This window comes from Arachis hypogaea, chromosome 10 (genome assembly GCF_003086295.3).
Source record: "Arachis hypogaea cultivar Tifrunner chromosome 10, arahy.Tifrunner.gnm2.J5K5, whole genome shotgun sequence".
NCBI classification, from domain to species: domain Eukaryota; kingdom Viridiplantae; phylum Streptophyta; class Magnoliopsida; order Fabales; family Fabaceae; genus Arachis; species Arachis hypogaea.
The window spans coordinates 30,199,416-30,218,975 of NC_092045.1; positions in this window are offsets into that span (position 1 = coordinate 30,199,416).

Here is a 19,560-nt window from a genome sequence, read left to right on the forward strand (position 1 = left end):
AAAAATACATCAACATGGAAGAAAACTCTCGACTTAGCGGAACCTCAAGGTTCGGTTCTGCCTACCGAGATAAAAAATCCAAGAAAAAGGAAGATCGCTCCGGAGAGAAAATCAAAAAATATCATAACTATACTCCTCTTAGGTATCCTTGGTAGATGTTTACAAAGAAGTCTGCCATACAGAGAAAATCCCTCCAGCTCGGCCACTTAAAGGTAAAAGAGGAGGAGGAAATCGGAATGAATACTGTGAATATCACCGACTTCGAGGGCATTACACCAATGAATGCTTCGATTTGAAAAACATCATAGAAAAACTAGTAAGAGAAGGAAAACTAGATATGTTTTTGGCTAATCGGGATGACGAACCAAGAAAAAGAAGAAGGGATGAGGATGTTGGACGATCTGAACGATCACCCCGCACACCGGAAAGACACATTCACGTAATACATGGCGGATTTGCTGGAGGAGGAATCTCCAAATCATCTCGCAAGCGACACCTCAAAGAAGTATACCACGTCGAAGGAAAAAAGGAAGCCCCAGACATCCCAGCAATCACGTTTACCAAGGAAGACGCATCCGGAATCATCTCGGGACATGACAACCCCATGGTCATTACAATCATACTGGCAAACGCCAACCTTCACCGTACACTAATTAACCAGGGAAGCTCTGCCGACATCTTATTCAAAACTGCCTTCGACAAACTCGGTCTAGAAGAAAAAGAGCTAAGAGCGTACCCGAACAGCCTGTTCGGACTAGGAGATACCCCAGTTCAACCGCTGGGATACATATCGCTGCATACAACCTTCGGAAAGGGGAACCAATCCAGAACACTCAAGATAGACTACATCGTGGTTGACATAAGCTCAACCTACAATGCCTTAATAGGTCGGACAACGTTAAACCAACTCGGTGCAATAGTTTCAACTCCACATCTATGTATGAAATTCCCAACTGCGGAAGGGATAGCTACAATAAAGGCAGATCAAAAGATGGCACGTCGCTGTTATAACGAAAGTCTAAACCTCCGAGGTGAAGGAGGAGAGTTCCACACAATCGAGCTCGGTGGAGTTCAGAGGCGAGAAGAACTCTGACCACAACCCGAAGGAGAAGTAGAAAGAATTCAGATCGGAGACGCCTCGGATAAAACAACTAATATTGGCACGATCCTAAAAGGAGACATAAAGGAATCACTAATACGGTTCCTACGAGATAATGTTGATCTCTTCGCATGGAAAGCCGCCGACATGCCAGGTATTGATCCCGAACTAATGAGCCACAAATTGGCAGTCTATCCAGGATGCCGGCCGGTACAACAAAGACGAAGAAAACTTGGACCAGAACGAGCTCAGGCTGTAGAAGAACAAGTACAAGCGCTACTTGAGGCCGGGTTCATAAGGGAAGTCAAATATCCACTATGGCTAGCAAACGTTGTCTTGGTGAAAAAGTCAAATGGGAAGTGGCGAATGTGGACCGACTACACCGACCTCAACAAAGCCTGCCCAAAAGACCCCTACCCACTCCCAAGCATCGACGTTCTAGTGGATGCTTCATCAGGATATAAGTATCTCTCATTCATGGACGCATATTCAGGGTACAATCAGATCCCTATGTATCCACCAGATCAAGAAAAAACCTCATTCCTAACACCGAAAGCAAACTACTGTTACATAGTGATGCCTTTTAGTCTTAAGAACGCAGGAGCTACTTATCAAAGGCTAATGAATAAAGTTTTCTCAGATCACATCGGAAAAATTATGGAAGTTTATGTAGACGATATGTTGATAAAGACACAAAGCGAAGATACATTGTTATCCGACCTGACTCAAGTGTTTTACACTATCAGGAAACACAACATGCGGCTCAATCCCGCAAAATGCACCCTCGTAGTAGAAGCCGGCAAATTCTTGGCCTTCATGCTCACACAAAGGGGGATTGAAGCAAATCCAGACAAGTGTCGAGCCATATTCAACATGAAGAGCCCAACCTGTATCAAAGAAGTACAACAACTCAACGGGAGGTTGGCCGCTTTATCCCGATTCTTAGCAGGAGCTGCGATAAGATCTCTTCCCTTCTATGCTACTTTAAGAAAGGGAAAACAGTTCGAATGGACGACAGAATGTGAGCAAGCCTTCCTAGACTTCAAGGAGTTCTTAGGACGGCCACCTATCCTATCTCGGCCACGAGAAGGAGAACCACTCATATTATACCTCGCAGTAGGGAGCCGGGCAATAGCCTCAGCACTAGTCAGAGAAGACGAACATGGGCAAAAACCCGTCTACTTCGTTAGCAAAGCACTACAGGGATCCGAGCTGAACTACCAGAAAATAGAAAAGTTTGCCTATGCCCTGATCCTCACATCCCGGCGGCTTCGCCCATATTTCCAAGCGCATACCATTAAAGTTTGAACCAACCAACCCATAAAAGGGATATTGCAGAAAATAGATCTAGTAGGAAGAATCCTACAATGGGCAATCGAGTTGTCCAAATTCGACCTCCAATACGAGGTGCGTACAGCAATCAAATCGCAACACCTGGCCGACTTCATCGCAGAATTTACAGACATCCCGGAAATCCCCATAGAATGGAACATATACGTAGACGGATCCTCGAATAAAACAGGAAGCGGTGCGGGTGTGATACTTGAAAGCAACCAAGGAACTCAACTTGAGCTCTCCCTTAAATTCGGATTCCCGGCCTCAAACAACCAGGTAGAATACGAAGCACTATTAGCTGGTCTGAAGCTGGCTAGGGAAGTTGGAGCTCAGAAACTCAACATTTACAGTGACTCACAAGTCATCACCTCACAAATAACAGGAAGCTACCAAGCTAAAGATCCGACCATGAAAAAATATTTGGATAAAACCAAAGAACAGCTCAGACAACTCGGGGAATATAGGATCCACCACATACCTCGTGAGCAAAATGCCCGAGCTGACGCCCTTTCAAAATTAGCCAGCACCAAACCAGGGGGCAACAATAGAAGCCTCATCCAGGAGGTATTACAAAACCCGTCAATAGCAGAAGAGGAAAGAATCCTAGCCATAATAGGTCGGGATCAAGGATGGATGACCCCCATAATAAACTACCTCAAAACAGAAGAACTCCCTACAAAAGAAAAGGAGGCAAAGAGGCTGAAAAGGGAGGCATAATACTACACTATCATAAACAACACGCTGTACAAAAAAGGGATATCAACACCTTTACTAAAATGCGTACCAACTTCCAACACAAAGGAAGTCTTGGAGGAAGTACACAGCGGCATTTGTGGTAATCATCTCGGAGCGCAAGCTCTCACCAAAAAGATACTCCGGGCGGGATTCTATTGGCCAACTCTACAAAAGGAGGCTACAGAATTTGTGAGGACATGTCCACCATGCCAGAAGCATGCCAACTTTCACATTGCCCCACCAAAAAAGCTCATCAGCGTAACCTCACCCTGGCCATTTGCGAAATGGGGACTCGACCTTCTCGGACCCTTCCCACAGGATCGGGACAAGTAAAATTCCTCATAGTAGAAGTAGATTATTTCACAAAATGGATCGAGGCAGAACCCCTAGCCAACGCCACCGCTCAAAAAAGTCGAAAATTCCTATATAGGAACATTATTACGAGGTTCGGGGTACCATACTCCATCACCACAGACAACGGTACCCAATTTACAGAGGCAGGCTTCAGAAAACTGGTGGCCAACTTGAACATAAAACACCAGTTCACCTCCGTCGAACATCCCCAAGCCAATGGACAAGCCGAAACGGCCAACAAAGTCATATTGGCCGGATTAAAGCGGAGGCTACAAGAAGCAAAGGGAGCTTGGGCCGAGGAACTTCCACAGGTCCTATGGGCATATCGAACAACCCCTCATTCCACTACAAACGAATCACCATTCCAACTAGCATACGGAGCGGAGGCAATGATTCCAATAGAAATCAAAGAAGGATCTACCCGAGTAGTCCACTACAATGAACAAGCAAACTTCCAACTTCAGAGAGAAGAGCTCGACTTGTTACCCGAAATCCAAGAAAGAGCTCGGATCAGGGAAAAGCCCTAAAGCGACGAATGGCTTCCAGATATAATCAAAAGGTAGTGCCGAGAAGTTTTGTAGAGAATGATCTCATCTTAATCAGAAATGACATCGGAACAACTCGACCCGGAGAAGGAAAGCTGCCAGCAAACTGGAAAGGACCCTACCGAATCATTGAAGTACTGGGGAAGGGCTACTACAGACTGTCCGAGCTTGATGGACGAGAGCTTCCCCGATCATGGCACGCCTGCAACCTAAGAAGGTATTACAGTTAGAAAAGGTAAAGGATCTCACTAAATGGATGCGCTCTTTTTCCTGAAAAGGTTTTTTAATGAGGCACCATATCAATACCTAGATCGTACCCGACTTAAAGGGACAAGGAAATTCCCACATGTATATATTTGCATTTTTTCTTTGAATAAAGATTATTTAGATATTCTACAAGATTCCAAGACGTATTAATCTGAAGTATTCATCGTCCGATTATAAAGCAACAGGTCGGCAGAAAGTGAAAAACAAATTCACTGCGCGACCACGATAAAGACAATCGTCCGATAAAGGTGAAAACGCGATTCACCCAAAAGACGATCTAAAGACGCCAACCATTTTCTACAAATCGGCAAAGATGAACACAGAATAATGTAAGAAGTTATCAAAAGCAATCCAAAAAAGAACCTGACGAGGTCTTACGGATAGCTAATATAATAACTTAAAAGACTGGCCGACGTTCAGAAATCGGACCAAGTCAACCCAAGTTATAAGTAAACCCTGAAAAGAGGTCTGGCCAACCCTATTAAAGAGGATTACTTTAACTTAGAAGGGCTTGACTTAACAAAGTCAGCCCAAAAACTAAAAAAGTTATACAAGTAGTCCCTGAAAGAGATCTGACAAAGATCCAAAAAAGAGGACTACGAAAAATAACTTAAAGGAGACCGTCATAACCAAGTCGGACTCCTACCATTAAAAAAGTTATACAAGTAGTCCCTGAAAGAGATCTGACAAAGATCCAAAAAAGGGGACTACGAAAAATAACTTAAAGGAGACCAACATAACCAAGTCGGACTCCTACCACTAAAAAGTTATCAACATAATCCCTGAAAAAGACCGAGTAAAGGCCCAGAAAAGGGGATCACAAAAATAACTTTGGAGGGGGACCTACATAAAGAAATCGGTCATAAGGCACTAAAAATATAAACAAAGAGCGAGGAAACCGAGAAACAAGTCGGACCCCCCACAGGCACGGCCTCAAAAGGATCCAAGCTACAAACGATAAAGCACGCAAACAACCTAAAGAGGCCAGAACAGCAAAATTTCAACAGATATCATGCATAATACGACAAAAGCTTCAAGAGGTCACCACAAATCCAAACCTCAGAAACTACTTTTGTTTTTCAAAAAAGATTTGCAAGACAGACAACTAGAAGCGTCAAACAAAACAAAGTTCAAAAGCCCACAAACCGGGCTATTTACACAAAATATCCAGAAAAAGATCAGCTAAAGATCGGGAGCTTTCCCGGAAGCATCAGTATGAGGAGAAGGCGGACGAGTCTGAAGGGGCACGGCATCTACGGTTCCATCATCCCGGTTCAGAATCTGGCAATCCGGATCAGATGTAACGGGAGGAACAGATGGGGTCGATACCTTAAGAGAAGGCACTGGGGGAGGATCAGTCTCTTCATCATCCTGGTCATCAGGGACAATCTTACCATCTCTCACGACATTATCCAGGCTGATGGGAGTCAAGTCGGCATCAGGAGCAACAACCCAGAACTGCTCCATCAGGTTCTCGGAGGCAGCAGTTACGCTACCCACAAGGTGACCCTGAAGCTCACTATAATTAACCCGAGCTATTTCCAACTCCTCCCGAAGACGCATCAATTCCCTATAAGCCGAGACATAGCTATCCTTATGTTTCAAAGCCATGTCTTCGGCCAGCTTCAGAGAAGCGGCAAGGGCAATAGAGCTGGCCTTCTCACCCTCCAGTTCCTTCTCCACCTTGGCCAACTTCACCTCCAACTCCTCCTTCAGACCCTTGATTCGATCAAACTCTGACTTGGCCTCCTCCATAAAAGATTTGGTGGCATGAACCGGAATCCCCTGAATTGTTCAAAAAATAGCCGCACCCATGTGGGCCATCTTCACACTATTTTGGGTAATAAAATACAAATGCTTTAAAAGAGACACGTCGTCCATAGAAAGCCCACCATAGGGGGCAATTTGCTGGTCAACAAATTCAATGGCATCAAAGTCCGGAGCATCCAAGTTAAAGGGTTCGGATGTTTTTTGCTTTTTCAAAGGTGGGGCACCAGAAGCAGCAGCAGAAGTTTGAGGAGGATCGACCTGATGAAACTGGGGAGTAGGAATTACTTTCCTCGGCCCAAGGGAACTCGGCATAGGGGGCTTCAGGGGGACCTGTGAAGATCCCTCGTCGGCCACCTTGGCCGAGATATTCAGAGCAGCAGTTGCCTTCTTTGCCCTTTTGAAGGCCTTCATAGAGTCGTTATTCTTTGACATCTCTACAAAACACAAAAACAGTCACGACAAAGAATTACAAAAGAGGAAGAAAAAGGAAATAAGTACAGAAACAAGTCAGACAAATACCCAAAACAGTCCGAACCAAGGATGGGTCATTCAAAAACCTTTTTGTATCAAGATAGGGCGGCTTCCCCCATAGATCCTCAAGAACAACAACAAAAGCACGCTCAACATCATCAAGCATCTCCCAAGTATAACGAGACACTCTCACATCCCTCTGCCACTCTAGAGGGAAAGAAGGCTCATCATTTTCGTCAAGAAAAAAGGGGCGGGCCCCCTCGACAACACGAACCCTAAAGAAGTAATTCTTGAAATCCTTAAAGGACTCATCATACATAGCAAAAACTTTGTGGCCCTGGGCGGACTTGAAGGAAACCCAGGAAGCCTTCTTTTTTGAAGAACCGCCAGGCTTGGCAGAAACAAACAAGTAAAGAAACAGAGTCTGGGAAGGTGTTACATCTAGTTCACGGCAGAGAAGTTGAAAAATTTTAATAAAACCCCAGGAATTGGGGTGAAGCTGGGATGGAGCAATATTACACGACCACAACAGGTTAGTTTCAAAAGCAGTAAAAGGAAAAGTAACATTCAACTGGCTGAAAAAGTATTCATAGGCATAAAAGAAGGGACGCACCCTCTCAATGGAAGTCGAAAAGCAAACCCTCTCATCAAAATCAGGAGCAACAAGTTCGTAATCCCCCTCGCGAGCATTGTTACCACAAATCCTCTGACGCTTCCTCAGCTCTGTGCAAAATTCAGCATCCACAACGGAAACACACAACAAAACAAGGGAGTCCAGCCAATCGGACATCCCCTCGGGAACTCTGGAAGACATCTCTACAATGTTATTGCGAGAAGACATGAGGCCAACTAAATCCTACAAGTAAGAAAAGAAAATGAGGTTACTACAAACATCTCGGACAAAGGGGGAAAACAACTCGGTCAATACTTCTGAGGCAATGAAAAGCAAGAAAAGGAAAACCCCAAGACTCAAACCAAAGTCCTGGGGCATCCTTTGGAGGCAACAACAAAGCAAGGGCTCCAGAAATACTCTACAGATCACATCCCAGCATTTCTCAAAAAAGAATTCAAAACAACAAGCACTTTCATCAAAAGAAAACACAGCAAAACATTACAAGCCTACTGATGTGTGGAAAGCGATCCAACAAAAAACTCACCGGCAAGTGTACCGGGTCGCATCAAGTAATAATAACTCACATGAGTGAGGTCGATCCCACAGGGATTGAAGGATTGAGCAATTTTAGTTTAGTGGTTGATTTAGTCAAGCGAATCAAGTTTTGATTGAGTGGGTTGTATTTAACAGAATATAAATTGCTTGGAATGTAAAGGGAGAGGGGGAAATTGCAGTAAATTAAAGAGCAGGAAAGTAAACTTGCTGAATCTTAAAGAACAAGAAAGTAAATGACTGAAACTTAAAGTGCAAGAAATGTAAATTGCAGTAACTTAAATGGCAAGAAATATAAATTGCTTGAATATAAAAGGGGAATTAAGGGTTGGGAATTCAGAATTCCAGCAAGAGAAAGTAGATTGCAACAATTAATAAAGTAGAAGATGAATTGGAATAAACTAAAGTTCAAACAGAAATTGAAATTAAAGTGCAGCAGGGTTCACAGAAGAACCAAAAGTAAATTGGGATCTCAAGACTCCAGAGACTAGGTAGCAGAGCCTAGACCTCAATTGCCTTCCTAGACCCAAGTTCTCAAAGCAATTAATAAGAAATTGAAGAAGAAGCAGCAAAGAGAATGTAAATGAGTTCAATTATGCAGAAAAGAAATTAAAGAGCTCTCGAGTGGAGATTGAGACAGAATTTCCTCAATTCTTAACACCCAAGACTCAAAACAAGAAAATTAAAAATGCCCAAGCAAGAACGAGGAAGAAGAGAGATCAATTCTCCTCCCTAATTCTCTGAAATCTCAGTGAAGACACCAAGAGAAGTTCAAAAGTGCAAAAATAAAATTCAAAGCTCAAAGGAAGTGCAAAATTCCAAAGTCCAGTAAAAGGGTCCTAATTACATCAAACTAGCTCCTATTTATACACTTTCTATTCTTGGATTTTGGGATTTGGATGGGCTTTTGATTTGGTGAAGAAATGAATTAAATTGGATTTTTAATTCAATTTTTGGCCCAAAAAGAGTAGCTTCCAGGAGGCTGCCCTGCCCTTGCGGAGGGCAGGGCAGGATTTGGTGCTTGGTGCGTGCATGGTGCGGCTTGGTGCGGTCTTGGTGCGCAGAACGCTGCCCTGCCCTCGCGGAGGGCAGGGCAGAAAAAATTGGTGCGCCAGAAACGTGCCGTGGTGCGCTGCTGGTGCTGCCAGATGATGCTGCGGTGCGCCAGAGGGGTGCCTTGGTGCGCAGGATGCTGCCCTGCCCTCGCGGAGGGCAGGGCAGAAAAAGTTGGTGCGCCAGAATTGTGATGGTACGTGCTGGTGCTGCCAGAATCATGCCGTGGTGTGCCAGAATTGAGCCTTGGTGTGCCAGATTCATGCCACAACAAAATGCTGCCCTGCCCTCGCGGAGGGCAGGGCAGTGTTTACAAACTGAAGTCCCGCGTTCGAATCCTGGCTGCTACACACGCTTATTCATTTTCTTTGGCTTTCTTGGCACGGTAATGGAACTTAGTTCCTTGCTTCCTCATGGTCCTGTGTTCAACTCTTGTGGCAAGCATTTGGAGACATTTTCCTTTGATTTTCTCCCCTTGTGAGCCCGATACTGCCCTTGTGGAGGGCAGGGCAACATTTTCTTCTTCTTGATTCCAAGGCACAGATTTGTGCTCTGCCCTTGTAGTGGGCAGGGCAGAGTTGCCTTTTATGCCTTGTTCCCTTATGTTGCCCTCCTAGAGGGCAGTGTGCCCTTGTGGAGGGCAATGCTTGCCTCCCCCATTGCATGCGGCACACTTTTCCTTCCTTTGACCACGCTTCCTTCTCCTTGGGTCACGCTTTCTTAGGCCACGCTTTTCTCTTTTATTCTTTTCTTCACCTAAAATAAACCAAAACAACCACTCCAAGTATCACTAAATTCATAAGGCTTATAAATCAATTAAAATTCAATTAAAATTAGCTTAAACCTCATGAGTTAACATCAATTTCATGGTGATTGTTTGAATTAAAGAAGTTATGCATTTTCACTCCAAATCACTTACTTATGATACAAAAAAGTGTATAAAGACTAATAAAACAAGTGAAATTAGCTTGAAAAATGGGTATATGATGACTTGTCATCACAACACCAAACTTAAATCTTGCTTGTCCCCAAGCAAGCATCAAATTTAAGAGCAATTGAAATGAATTAAGAAAAGAACACATATCCTTATTAGGCATATAGCAGAATTTAATTTATGGGATCTTTATGCAGACAATGATAACTCAATTATTGTTGCTGTTACATAATATACATCTTTCTTCAAAGGCTTGCTAAACTTGCTGTTATAAGACTCACTTTTTAATTAATCCCTTGCTAACTTTTCTTGGCTTATAATGCTTAACAAGCTTATTAATTTTTTTTAGAGGTTTGGTGTCAAATGTTGCAGTAGTAGCCTTTGGCTTTATTTTCTTTTCTTTTGCTCAACATCTTTCCACCACAGACACATGGCTCACTAATTCTTCCTAGGATCATTGATGCCCAGCATCTCTTTGGATAACTAGATGTTCTGTATCTAAGTTGCTCTTTATTGTGGATTTTCAATTGGCCATCCCAAATCAGTTGATCTAAGTGACAGGGTTTTAAAATACCCCTTCGAATTTACTCATCCAAGCATATCTTAGTACAAGAACACCACAGGCATATGTCCTAGGGTCCAAGCTATTGGTGTCCAACCTTTATTCTTTGTTTTTCTTGCCACTTTGGCTTTTTCTTCTTCCTTTTCTTTCTATTTTTGTTCCCAAGGGCTTTTTCATTATTGATAAGAGTCTTTGTAACAGCAAGCTAACTCACATTTGAATGAGAATGATATTATGCAACAATTATTTCATGAGTTATGCATTTAATCAGACACATATACCACCACTAACTTCCATTCTTACTTATGCAACATTGGATATTTCACTTTTCAATTCAAACAAGTCTCTTTTATTCAAGCATGTGGGAAACAAAACAAAATTCAGCTAAGTGATGGATAGCAAGCATTATGCAGATTTAGCATTTCTCTAGCTATTTATTAAATAACTAAAATGAAAACAAAGAACAAAAATTGCATGAAGTAAAAAGAAATAGACGATGGAGGCATATCATGTTTCAGATATGCATCTCCTTATTAGAGACATGAAAGAGGGAATATGAAAGAACTTTGCCACCTTCTAATGGTCGTGGCTGCTGCTTGATTCTCCCTTCTTCTTCTTTCTCTTCCCTGTCTTGGAATAATCTCGGATCTCTTCACCAGGACATCTTCTACCCCAAACAGAATCTAAGAGTCCTGAGAGCCCAACGTCTTCCAATCTTTTAAAAGTTGCCTCAGTATATTGACGAGATCTTGCCTGTTGCTTGGCTACAAATTCAGGGCATTGCTCAAATGGCTTGATCTCAGGATTGAGTGTTGGCAAATTGTGGGTCAAGTACTCCAACCTTGCTTGCATGTTTTCATCATTCTCCATTCTTTGTGCATATCTAACTTCTCCCATGGTGTGATGAACATTCTTCCATTGATACAGGTTGTGACTATATTCCCCTGCTTTAGCTTGACTAAAATACAGCTTATCATATGATTCTTTGAATTCTTTGTATTGCTCTTTTTGTCCTTCAAGAATCTGTGCTTGAAATTCTTGCTGCTGAGTCATCATTTGTTGTTGCCATCTCTCTTGTTTCTCCTCCATTTGATGCTGCCAAGCTTCTCGTTCCTCTTTTTCTTTCAAAAATTGCTCCATAAATTCTGGATGGGGCTCTAGATATTTCTCTTGGCCCCCCTGATTTTGACCTTGTTGAGCCTGCATGAGTTGCTGAGATAGTTCTTCAATTGATCTTTGTAGCTGGCTCATGTCTATGGCATCATGAGCTTGATTTCGTCCTTCCTCTCTTTGTGATCTCCTTTGTCTAGGAGCTACCACCCCTTCTTGATCTTCTTCTTCATTTATTCCCTCCATACTCTTCTTAGTGATTCCTTTTCCCTTTTTCACTTTTTCTGTATCCTCATCTTCAAAGATTACTTTAGCTTTCTCACATAGTCTGAGGATGGTACCTGGATGTCCAAGACTACTTGATTTGCTTGTGCTATTGGCCATATCTTGAATACTGTCGGCTATGAGTTGTGCGAGGTTGATTTCACCTCCATGTAAGATGCAGTACGTCAAGAGTGCCCGTTTAATTGTGACCCAAGAGGCATTTCCAGTAGGAAGGATAGATCTTCTCACTATTTCATACCATCCCTTGGCCACAGGAGTAAGATTTATCCTTCTCAAGTGACTTGGAACTCCCTTTGAATCCCTTTCCCAATCTGTATTCTCCACGCATAACCCCTGCAAAATCTCATCAGGATTGTTTTCCATTTGCAACCTGGTCTCATAACTAGGCTCTGCATAAGTTATGGTTCTCAACTTTAGAGCCCTAGTGATGGCTGCTGGACTGAAGCTCACTTCAACTCCTCTGACATAACTTGTGTAAGGAGCACTATCTTTGTTTTCTTTCACAGCATTTGCATAGAACTCCCTGATCATAACTGCACTGATGTCAACTAGAGGAGCACACAAGAGTTCCCACCTTCTTTCTCTAGTAATTTGCCTCATGATGGGATATTCTCCTTCCCTCAACTCAAGGCTTTTCTCATAGATGACATTCTTTGCCTCCATGAACCTATGATATCTCCCTTCATGGAATTGGGATCTAAATTTGGTTGCATCAAATGATGGGGGTTCGGCCACCATAGGTTCCTTTCCCGGCCTTCTTTTTGAACTTGAGGAGGCCATTGGAATTGAGGTGAAAAGAAAGGAAAAGTAAGAATAGAAGAAGTATGTGTTGTGTTTGGGATGAGTTTTGGTTCGGTTCTGTTGTGTGAGATAAGGGAATTATGTTGGTTTTGGAAGTAGAGGGGATTATGGTTTTCATATGAAAGTAGCTTGAATGAGTGTGTGAACCGTTTAGTGCTACGGCTATTAATAGGCAGATTCTTCAAGCTTTCCAACAAAACCACAATGAATGAAGAAAGAGCTCGTTGGTGCTCATGAAGGGTTAAGATTGAGTTGTTCATCTAAGGGGTTCATGGGATGGACGGTCTGCATGCGTTGTTGAGGCTTTGACGAGGATCCTCCTCCCATTGGCTGCATGCATTTAGGCGTTCAATGATGCATGCATGCATGCAAATTCTGCTTCCCCATGAGCGCATTCTTCTAGACACATGTGACCATCCTCACATAGCTTATCCTAGCCATGGCCCCTCCTTGCTTTTGTCTCAATCCTTTTCTCCTGCATGAATCAAGACAGCTAGCCTTAAATCACTAATATAGTCGTTGGCAATTTATTTGCAATAATAAAAATTTTGTTTTGGTTTGTTTAATTGTTATTTATTCTATATATTTTTTTCGTGGTCAATTGTGTCCCTTAATTAAAGATGCTAAAAGTTGGTGAACACCAAACTTATCTTTTATTGAGGGAATGGCTTAACAATGCAAACCATTCTTCACAATTAATGCATTTTATATAAAAAATTGATGCATGATCCCTTTCTGTATGGTTTTGAGTCCATGATTGGGAAATGATCTTCTGAACATTGTTACACATGCAGACACCAAACTTAGTGTTTGGTCATATGCTTCATCAAAAGAATTATGCATATGTTCTAAGACTACTCCCCTTTTTTGTGAAAAATGAACTTGGGTGTGCCTTAAGGTACAACAAACTTAGAAGTTTGACATGTGCTTTAAAACAATGTATGTATTTATCAGGCATGAAAATTCAAAATCATACTCAGAGGAATCATAGCTTATTAAATGAAAGAGAAGACAGAAATCTTAAATCATGGGTTGCCTCCCATGAAGCGCTCTTTTATTGTCACTAGCTTGACATTGAACTCCCTTTAGGGTGGTTGATGTTGGTGATGTCTCAACTTGTCACCTCTCACTGTAAGCTTTCTCTGTGTGCCTTGATGCTCAATTTCCATATGCTCAAGAGAAAGTATTTGGTTGACAGTGTAATAATCTTCTGTTCCCAACTGTTGATATACTAATTGTACTTTGTCACCTTTGGAAAATCCCTCAGTTGGAATTTTCTTGTTCTTCCACCCTTTGTGAGCCTTATTCTTGCTCTTCATCTTTTTCTTTTTTGTTGATCTTTCTTTCTTGACAGTGACTTGGGTTGTGATGCCTTCCTTCTTGTTTATCACCCCTGCTTCCTTTTGAATTCCTTTTTCTCCTTGTACAAGCTCACTCTTCTGTTCTATTGTTTTGTTGGTTGCTTGCTTTGGAAGGAAGTCACCACTTGTTTTGCTTGTTTCTTCATTCCTTTGTAATTCTGGAAAGACTTTCAAGATGATGCTCTCCTCATGCATCCTGAGGGTTAACTCTCCCTGCTCTATATCCACAATGGCTCTAGCAGTGGCCAAAAATGGTCGACCAAGTATTATGGAGTCATTTCCATATTCTGAAGAATCCAGGACCACAAAATCCGCAGGATATATGAACTTGTCAACCTTAACTAACAGGTTCTCAATCAGCCCTTTAGGATATACTACTGATTGGTCCACCAACTCCAAGGACATCTGTATTGGCTTCACCTCCTCTATGCCAAGCTTTTTCACTAAAGAAGATGGGATTAGATTTATGCTTGCTCCTAAATCACACATTCCCTTGTTGATGAATAGGTTTCCAATAGTGCAGGGTAGGAAGAAACCTCCAGGATCTTCAAGCTTGGGAGGGAGTCCCTTTTTAATGATTGCACTGCATTCTTCACTAAGCATTACAGTCTCCTTTTCACTCCAACTTCTCTTCTTGTTGATGAGCTCTTTCAAGAACTTGGCATACAGAGGCATTTGCTCCAATGCCTCAGCTAAAGGTATGTTGATTTCTAGCTTCTTGAAAGTCTCAAGAAATTTGTGAAAATGCTGATCCTTTGTCTCTTTGTGAAATCTCTGTGGATAAGGCAGTGGTGGTGTTAAGTTCTTCTCCACTTGATATTGTCTTGGATTTGGTTCTTCCTTGATCTGCTTTCCTTTCTTCTGATTCTGTGGTTCGTTGTTTTCCTCTGTGAGTTTTTCTGGGACATCCTTGCTTACCATGTCCTTGTTGATGGCTTCATCATTCTTTGTTGGCTCAGTGTCATTATTCTTGGTTGCTCCTTGGTTACCATCCACTAACACTTTTCCACTTCTTAGTTGCATGACCTTGCATTCTTCCTTTGGGTTGGGAATGGTGTCACTTGGTAGTGAGCTTGATGGCTTTTCAACAGAAATTTGCTTGGAGATTTGCCCAATTTGCCTTTCTAAGTTCTTCATGGAAGCTTCTTGGTTCTTTGTTGTCAATTCTTGGTTCTTCATCATCTTTTCCATGAGCAGCTCTAGATTAGTGATCCTCTGGGATTCTTGTGAGATTGGTTGGTTTTGGGGTGTTGATGGATGATGATAGGTATTTTGATTTGTTGGGTGGTTATTGGGTGGATAATGGTTAGAGTTGGGGTAATTATTTTGTGGTTTTCTGTATGTATTTTAGTTAGTGTTTGGCTGGGGGTTGTGGTTTGTGCTTTTCCAATTGTTCTGACTTGTGTTTCTTTGCCATGGTTGTTGGTTTTGATTATGGTTGTCTCCCCATCTGAGGTTGGGATGGTTCTTCCAAGATGGATTGTAAGTATCACCATAGACTTCATTAGTTCCAGGATTTTGGTTGTGCATATATTGGACATGCTCTTGCTGTTGCTCCTCTTGAGTTTCTTCACTTTGCACCCAAGTAGTTGGTGGTTGGCTTGTGGCACTTACTGATGCAACTTGCAAGCCATCAATCCTTTTGCCATTTGCTCAAACTGTTGTTGAATCTGCTGCTGCATTATCTTGTTCTGAGCTAGAATTGAATCCACTCCTTCCAACTCCATTACTCCTCTTCTTTGTGATGGTTGGCGTTGTCTTTGATGAGCAAAGAAATATTGGTTATTGGCCACCATATCAATGAGGTTTTGAGCTTCTTCTGTAGTTTTCATGAGTTGCAAAGAGCCTCCAACTGAATGATCAAGTGCTTCTTGAGCTTTAAGAGTGAGTCCCTCATAGAAGTTCTGCAACTTGTCCCACTCAGTGAACATCTCTAGTGGGCATTTCCTCAATAGAGCCTTATATCTTTCCCATGCTTCATATAAGTTTTCAGCCTCCATTTGAGTGAATGTCTGCACCTCAGTCTTCAATCTTAGGATTCTTTGAGGGGGATAAAATTTGGCAAGAAACTTGCTTACCAAGTCATCCCAAGTGTTGATGCTTTCTTTGGAAAGGTCTCTAGCCATTGAGTGGCTTTATCTCTGAGAGAAAATGGAAAGAGCAACAACTTGTAACTATCAGGAGGTACACCATTGGTTTTCACCGTGTCACAGATTCTCAAGAAAGTAGATAAATGTTGATTTGGGTCCTCCTCCAAAAGAGCAGTTGTTTTGAACTAAAGTGATGAGTTGTGGCTTTAATTCAAAATTGTTTGCATTGACATTAGGAGGAAGAATGCTACTTCCACAGTGTCTAGCATTTGCAAATGTATATGAAGCCAGGACTCTTTGTTGTTGTTGGTTATTGTTGGCTCCTTCTCCTGGTTGATTGAGATCTCCTTCCATTTCTTGGAATTCCTCCTCAGATTCTTCCTCTCCAATAACGTTCTTCCCTCTTTCAGCTCTTCTTATTCTTCGAAGAGTTCTTTGGTCAATTTCAGAGAGGACAGGGGAAGATCTTCCTGTACCTGACATACAAACACACAACAATAAACACACAGATCCAGAAAACCAATGAAACTTCAATCTATAGCTAGAATGAAGTTTTAGTTAGTTTAAGCGAAAATTCAAACAGTTAGTGTGTTAGTCAAAATTAGAATAACAGAAAAGAAAAAGTGCTTGATCTAGACCTCCACTTCACTTAATCATTGTCAATCTATTTCAATCCCCGGCAACGGCGCCAAAAACTTGATGTGTGGAAAGCGATCCAACACAAAACTCACCGGCAAGTGTACCGGGTCGCATCAAGTAATAATAACTCACATGAGTGAGGTCGATCCCATAGGGATTGAAGGATTGAGCAATTTTAGTTTAGTGGTTGATTTAGTCAAGCGAATCAAGTTTTGGTTGAGTGGGTTGTATTTAACAGAATATAAATTGCTTGGAATGTAAAGGGAGAGGGGGAAATTGCAGTAAATTAAAGAGCAGGAAAGTAAACTTGCTGAATCTTAAAGAACAAGAAAGTAAATGACTGAAACTTAAAGTGCAAGAAATGTAAATTGCAGTAACTTAAATGGCAAGAAATATAAATTGCTTGAATATAAAAGGGGAATTAAGGGTTGGGAATTCAGAATTCCAGCAAGAGAAAGTAGATTGCAACAATTAATAAAGTAGAAGATGAATTGGAATAAACTAAAGTTCAAACAGAAATTGAAATTAAAGTGCAGCAGGGTTCACAGAAGAACCAAAAGTAAATTGGGATCTCAGGACTCCAGAGACTAGGTAGCAGAGCCTAGACCTCGATTGCCTTCCTAGACCCAAGTTCTCAAAGCAATTAACAAGAAATTGAAGAAGAAGCAGCAAAGAGAATGTAAATGAGTTCAATTATGCAGAAAAGAAATTAAAAAGCTCTCGAGTGGAGATTGAGACAGAATTTCCTCAATTCTTAACACCCAAGACTCAAAACAAGAAAATTAAAAATGCCAAAGCAAGAATGAGGAAGAAGAGAGATCAATTCTCCTCCCTAATTCTCTGAAATCTCAGTGAAGACACCAAGAGAAGTTCAAAAGTGCAAAAATAAAATTCAAAGCTCAAAGGAAGTGCAAAATTCCAAAGTCCAGTAAAAAGGGTCCTAATTACATCAAACTAGCTCCTATTTATACACTTTCTATTCTTGGATTTTGGGATTTGGATGGGCTTTTGATTTGGTGAAGAAATGAATTAAATTGGATTTTTAATTCAATTTTTGGCCCAAAAAGAGTAGCTTCCAGGAGGCTGCCCTGCCCTTGCGGAGGGCAGGGCAGGATTTGGTGCTTGGTGCGTGCATGGTGCGGCTTGGTGTGGTCTTGGTGCGCAGAACGCTGCCCTGCCCTCGCGGAGGGCAGGGCAGAAAAAATTGGTGCGCCAGAAACGTGCCGTGGTGCGCTGCTGGTGCTGCCAGATGATGCTGCGGTGCGCCAGAGGGGTGCCTTGGTGCGCAGGATGCTGCCCTGCCCTCGCGGAGGGCAGGGCAGAAAAAGTTGGTGCGCCAGAATTGTGATGGTACGTGCTGGTGCTGCCAGAATCATGCCGTGGTGTGCCAGAATTGAGCCTTGGTGCGCCAGATTCATGCCACAACAAAATGCTGCCCTGCCCTCGCGGAGGGCAGGGCAGTGTTTACAAACTGAAGTCCCGCGTTCGAATCCTGGCTGCTACACACGCTTATTCATTTTCTTTGGCTTTCTTGGCATGGTAATGGAACTTAGTTCGTTGCTTCCTCATGGTCCCGTGTTCAACTCTTGTGGCAAGCATTTGGAGACATTTTCCTTTGATTTTCTCCCCTTGTGAGCCCGATACTGCCCTTGTGGAGGGTAGGGCAACATTTTCTTCTTCTTGATTCCAAGGCACAGATTTGTGCTCTGCCCTTGTAGTGGGCAGGGCAGAGTTGCCTTTTATGCCTTGTTCCCTTATGTTGCCCTCCTAGAGGGCAGTGTGCCCTTGTGGAGGGCAATGCTTGCCTCCCCCATTGCATGCGGCACACTTTTCCTTCCTTTTACCACGCTTCCTTCTCCTTGGGTCACGCTTTCTTATGCCACGCTTTTCTCTTTTATTCTTTTCTTCACCTAAAATAAACCAAAACAACCACTCCAAGTATCACTAAATTCATAAGGCTTATAAATCAATTAAAATTCAATTAAAATTAGCTTAAACCTCATGAGTTAACATCAATTTCATGGTGATTGTTTGAATTAAAGAAGTTATGCATTTTCACTCCAAATCACTTACTTATAATACAAGAAAGTGTATAAAGACTAATAAAACAAGTGAAATTAGCTTGAAAAATGGGTATATGATGACTTGTCATCACCTACCAAGCAAAAACCACTCCCAAGCATCAAGCACAAGGCCATCAAAAGAGCAACCTTTTTCAAAGATCAGACAGGAAGCAATCTCCAAAGGTGAGAAACAGATACAGATTTCGTACTAGTACCAAAAAACAACCAGAAGCAACAGTAAAAACTCAGAAAGCCTCAAAATTCCAAGAATCTCCAAAGGAAAAGCATATCACGGCAACAGGTAAATATAAGATCACAAAAAGATCCAAACTTTCAAACATGCAAAACCAGAACTTCACCAAAATTAAAGACGAAGCCACGAAGAAAACAAGAAAAGCTATTACCAACCTGGAAAGAACAGCGAGCTTCAACAAAAACCAAAGGAGGAAGACGAAATCTGGGAATGCGAACAAGAGCAATGTCGCCGGAAGAAATACAAAGACCCCAAGTTCCAACACCATATGACGCCGCAACACAAGGAAAACAGAAATGCAAACGAAAAAACAGAGAGTGGAGAGAACTAAGAAATGAAGTTACGAAAAAGCAAAAGAAGAGAAACCGTTTTCAGGTTCTCAAAATCCAAAGTAAAAGTGCCTAAGGGAAACGGGGCAATTAATGCTCAAAATTAAAAGCATTAAACCCTCGCACGTTCCCAAAAAAGCGCCGGTATAAAAGCGCGCGTCTTTTAGAGGAAACGTTCTGCATTCAAAAGATTGATACAAAGGAATCGACAAAATGCTTGAGTTCGGCTTCACCAAAGAAGGACCGAAGTAAAGGACTCGGCCTCAAAAAAGAAGACCGAGCTCAAGCAGGGGCACTGTTCATACCCTGGGTCAAGCTGTCCGACCCGGGATGTTCTAC